Genomic DNA, 6,000 nt, shown 5'->3' on the forward strand with positions numbered 1-6,000 from the left:
CAGGACAATGCTCTTTAATCAATTATATTTATAGTTTTGTGGTACACTGACTTTTAAAAGCATGGTACTAATAGACCTCATTTCTTGAGGACCCATGCATCACCAATTTAAAGATAATGGCTGTAGAAACACACTCTTTTATTGAAGACGATCCCTACAGGAATGTTAACTGAGGGCTGGAAAGCTGGCTTAGTGAGTAAAGGCACTGCCACCAAGCTTAACCTGAGTTCAACCCCTGGGACCCATACAGTGGAAGTAGAGCACCAACTCCTGCGAGTTGTCCTCTGACATTCACACATGTGCCATGGTACTCACACACCTACACACAAACATAGAAATGTGTTTCTAAGAAAGGACATTTAAAAAGAAAAAAAAAAAAAAAAGGCTGGGTTTGGTGGCCCATGCCTTTAATTCCAGCACTCGAGGCTGAAGAAGGGTCTGTGAGTTCAAGACCAGCCTGGTCTACTTATCAGGTTCCAGGCCAACAAAGGCTTCATAGTGAGGCCCTGTCTCAAAAAAAAACAAAACAAACAAACAAAAAAAAAAAACAAGACTATTCAGTAGAGCACCATTACTACATAAAAAAACCTGGATGTGATCTGAATCCTTGGTTTTCTATCCATCTAAATAAATATCTACCTCTAAATTTATAATAGAATCCCAAAGGGAGTAAAGTGAATAAACAGAATTTGTGGACAAATTATAAGTTAAGAAAAATTCAAACTATTTTAATACTTCTACTGTACTTGCTTTAGATAAATTTCTACAAAATTATAGTTAAACTTATCATTTACTCCTCTGTAATCCCATCTATCCTATGTGCCATTCCAGAAATAACTGTCTCTATGAAGTTTGAGTTTGTATAAATATATATTGTATGTGTATGTGTATATATATATATATATATATATATATATATATATATATATATCCAGAATAAAATTTTGTAAGTTTTTTATTTTTCTTTTTTTCTCCTCTGAAACAGGGTTTCTCTGTTCTAGCTGTCCTAGAACTCACTCTGTAGAGAGCCTCCATTTAGAGATCTGCCTGCCTCTGCCCCCTGAGTGCTGGGATTAAAGGCATGCACCACCACCACCAAGGTGTAAATTATTTATTCATTCCTTTTTTGAGGGGGGGGGTTCAAGACAGGGTTTCATTGTCATTCTCTTTTTTCAGTCCTCGACTATCATCTTGTTTGAACCAATGTCTTTTTGCCACTGTATATGCCAGGCTAGCCAGTCTACCAGCTTCTGGGAATTCTCCTTTCTTAGCCTCTCCTCTTGCCATAGGAGAGCTGGAGTTACAGATGTGGTACCAAGTCAGGCTTTACATGGATTCAAGGATCTGAGCTCAAATCTTTATACTTGCCTGCCAAGCACCTTCCCAACTGACCTGTCTCTCCATCCCCATTTAATTTTGAGAGAGTCTCAATGTAGCACACGCTGTCTTTGAACTTGCAATCCACAGTGGTCTGTATAAATTTGCTTAACTAATATATTTCCAGTACATAAAAATTCAGAACACTTAATATTTAGGCTTTCCCAATTTGAATTAATATCCATAAAGATATATTTGGTCTGAGTTTTTACATAAATGGACATAAGCAAATATAGAATTATTACAAGCGGGTTAAAAGAATTCACTCCACGGGCTAGAGAGATGGCTCAGAGGTTAAGAGCACTGAATGTTCTTCCAGTGGTCCTGAGTTCAATTTTCAGCAACCACATGGTTGCTCACAACCATCTGTAATGAAATCTGGTGCCCTCTTCTGGCCTGCAGACATACATGCAGTTAGATCACTGTAAACAAAATAAATCTTAAAAAAAAAAAAAATTCACTCCAGACTTATGACATCTCTAGCCCTGGAAGGAAACTGAGTGGAAAAGAAGATGAAATATCAAAGAGGTAATAGAAATGTAAGCTTTAGGGCTGGAGAGATGGCTCAGCGGTTAAGAGCATTGCCTGCTCTTCCAAAGGTCCTGAGTTCAATTCCCAGCAACCACATGGTGGCTCACAACCATCTGTTATGAGGTCTGGTGCCCTCCTCTGGTCTTCAGGCACACACAGAATATTGTATACATAATAAATAAATAAATAAATTTAAAAAAACCCTTAACCTCATAAATGACTATATATTTAAAAAAAAAAGAAATGTAAGCTTTATTTTTTGTTTAAATTTGAGACAAAGTAGCATTAGATAGTCCAGGCTGAGCTTGCATTTAATCCCACACATTTAGGAGGCTGAGGCAGGCAGATCTCTGAGTTTGAGCCCAGCCTGTTCTACAGAACTAATTCCAGGACAGCCAGGCAGAAACCCTGTCTCAAAAAAACAAAGAACAAAACAAAAATATATTCCTGGCTGACCTCAAACTGGTAGCTGTCCTGTCCCAGCCTCCTCAATTTTTAGGCATGCACAACCACTTCTGTCTTAATCACTGACATCATCAACAAACTTTGCCTTCTTTCAGACTGTTAAGACTTTTGGGTCAGGGTGGTGCTGGTGCACACCTTTAATACTGGCACTTGGGAGGCAGAGGCAGGTGGATCTCTGTGAGTTCAAAGTGCATTCCAGGACAGCCAGAGCTACACAGAGAAGCCCTGTCTCAAAAAAAACAATAGCAACAAAAGACTTTTGGGTCACTGAGGAAAATGGTAACTGAGCCAGCAAGATGACTCAGCTGTTTAATCCCGAGAACCCACATAAAAATAGAAGAGAACTCATATTATTACTAGGATGTGCAGCAAGCACTTTGCTTACTGAGCCATTTCACCAGCCAAAATTTTAAGGTGTTTTTGTTTTTGGGGTATGTATGTGTGCTGTGAGATAATGCTCTTGTAAATATTTGTCACTTGTATTGGTTTAATAAAACACTGATTGGTCAGTAGCCAGGCAGGAAGTATAGGTGGGGTCACCATACTAGGTGAATTCTGAGATGAGGAAAGGCAGAGATGTAGTCATCAGCCAGATGCAGAAGAAGCAAGATGAGAATGCCTCATTGAGAAAAGGTACCAAGCCACCTGGCTAAACATAATAAGAATTATAGGCTAATTTAAGTTGTAGGAGCTAATTAATAATAAGCCTGAGTTAATAGGCCAAACAGTGTTGTAATTAGTATAGTTTCAGTGTGATTATTTGGATCTCAAACACAGCTTCTTGGTAACTGTCTTTTCTCCAGTAGGCTCTGTTTGAAAACAGAGGTGTGGCTCCTTTAAGGAAGGCTTCCTGATTCAAGGTTAGTGGCAAGAACGTTGCAGTTCTTTTAAAAGGCCCTGCCACCAAACACTTATAGTTTTTATGAGCAGCTGGTGGCATGGTTCTTGATGATGGCATGGACCTAGAAACTCCACAGAGTTGTGGCAATAAACTCTGCCTGTACCTCTGCTATGAAGCTAGACTCTCAGGAAGCTAAGGAATGGGACTGAGTCAATCACCAAAACCTCAGCATCCTAGCCATGCCATTTAGCAGATTAAAGACATGTGCTCAAAAAAAAAAAGATAGATAGATTCAGTAAAGACAGATTCAGATGGGAAAAATAAAACTTTGAACGGGTTAAAGTGTGTTTTAAAATATATGTAGGCTTGGGGAAGAAAAGAAAAAGGATAAAGTCCTTTTAAAAAAGAAATAGAATAGCCGGCGAGGTGGCACACACTTTTAATTCCAGCATTTGGGAAGCAGAGGTAGGCAGATCTCTGTGACTTTGAGACCAGCCTGGTCTACTGAGTGAGATCCAGGACAGTTAAAGATACACAGAGAAACATCTCAAAAAAAAAAAAAAATTCAGGGGGCTGGAGAGATGACTCAGTGGTTAAGAGCATTGCCTGCTCTTCCAAAGGTCCTGACTTCAATTCCCGGCAACCACATGGTGGCTCACAATCATCTGTGATGAGGTCTGGTGCCCTCTTCTGGCCTGCAGGCATACACGCAGAAAGAATATTGTATACATAATAAATAAATAAATAAATAAATAAATAAATAAATAATTTTTAAAAAACACAAAAATTGGGGCTGGAGAGATGGCTCAGTGGTTAAGAGCACTGACTGCTCTTCCAGAGGACCCTGGTTCAATTTCCAGTACCCACATGACAGTTCACAACTGTCTAAAGATGCAGTTGCAGGGGATCTGACACCTTCACACCAATGCACATAAAATAAAGTTAAATAAACCATAAAAAATATTTTAGGGGCTGGAGAGATGGCTCAGAGGTTAAGAGCACTGACTGCTCTTCCAGAGGTCCTGAGTTCAATTCCCAGCAACCACATGGTGGCTCACAACCATCTGTAATGAGATCTGGTGCCCTCTTCCGGCATGCAGAGATATATGGAAAGGATGTTGTATACATAATAAATAAATAAATCTTAAATATTTTTAAAAACAAAAATTAATAATAAAAGAGTAAAAAAAGGGCTGCATAAAAATGGAAAATACACAGAGAATCTGGATACTGTATGTTATTGTATTATCTTTGAATTGTTTGACTGCTGAGGAAGGAACAACAGCTGCTAAAAGACATTTGATTATAAATGCTACTGGGCTAATCCAACATATATATTTTGAAAATGCCTTGACTTCAAATTTAAGTCGTACTTTGTAGAAGAAGTTTTGCTTTTGTTTCCACAGGAAATGTGAAGCTGTGGATTCTTTCTTGGTTAAGAAAAATAAGGTTTGATCAAGGAAGACCCCCTGAAAAAATCTCCAGTGGGAATGGATGACCCAGATGCTCCAACGTTTCAGAGCACCTCTGTTGCAGTTTCCTCTGACTTCTCATCCAGAACAGCTTCAAGACTGCTGTCTGAAATGATCCATCCTCACAGAATACTCCAGTTATAACTTGATCATAATCCTAATTTTTCTTTAGGTTCCCATAAGATTACTAGTGCCCATAAATCAGCAGGAAGTAGTCTAGAAAAGTATACCCACATTCTCAAAAAAAAAATGGATTATGAATGCTTGTCGTTGTTAGAGTGTTGGTTACAAATTGTTATAGATAACAATCAGGAAAAAAACTAAATAAAGGAAATTGTATTCAGGATTTTTGTTTTTGAAAAGAAAAACAAAGGAAATTGCTCTGGGATATGCTCTTGTACACTGTAAAGATTTATCATTCATATTGGTTTAATAAAATGCTGATTGGCCAGTAGTCAGGCAGGAAGTAAAGATGAGGTCACCAGACTAGAAGAATTCTGGGAAGAAGAAAGGCAGAAATGCAGTCATCAGCCAGACGCAGAGGAATCAAGATGAGAATGCCTCACTTAGAAAAGATACCAAGCCAGGTGGCTAAACATATGCAAGAATTATGGGCTAGGCCTGGCAATGGTGCTACCAGCATGAACAGCTGACTCTGTCTGTAGCCAGCCTGGAGGAATACACATGGAAGTGGGGTTGAATAAGAAATAGTATTGAGTCGGGCGGATGTCTGTGAGTCTGTGAGTCTGAGGCCAGCCTGGTCTACAAGAGCTAATTCTAGGATAGGCTCCAAAGCTACAGAGAAACCCTGTCTCAAAAAAAAAGGGGGGGCACTAATTTAAGTTATAAGAGCTAGTTAATAGTAAGCCTGAGCTACTAGGCCAAACAGTTTTATAATTAATTATAATTATATAATTATAGTTTCTGTGTGATTATTTGGGTCTGGGTGGCCAAGAAATGAACGTACAGTCTCCTTCTACATGTGTGCATGTGAGTGTGTGTGTGTGTGTGTGTGAGAGAGAGAGAGAGTATAGGTACCTGCAGAGGTCAGAAGAGAGTGTGAAATCCTTGATTTTGAACAGTCTGATGTGGGTGTTTGGAATCAAACTCAGGTCTTCTGCAAGGGTAGTAAACAGTTAACCTCTGACCCATCTCTCAAGTCCCATCACCAGACAAATTTAATTTTTTTAATTAAGTAAGTAATGTTTGGGTGCCGAAGAGATAACATAGTGCTTAAAAGCACTTATCGATCTTGTACAAAACCTGGGTTTGGTTCCCACTCACATGGCAACTCACAACCATCTGTAACTCAAG

This window comes from Myodes glareolus, chromosome 7 (assembly GCF_982192425.1).
Source record: "Myodes glareolus chromosome 7, mMyoGla1.1, whole genome shotgun sequence".
Classification (NCBI taxonomy): domain Eukaryota; kingdom Metazoa; phylum Chordata; class Mammalia; order Rodentia; family Cricetidae; genus Myodes; species Myodes glareolus.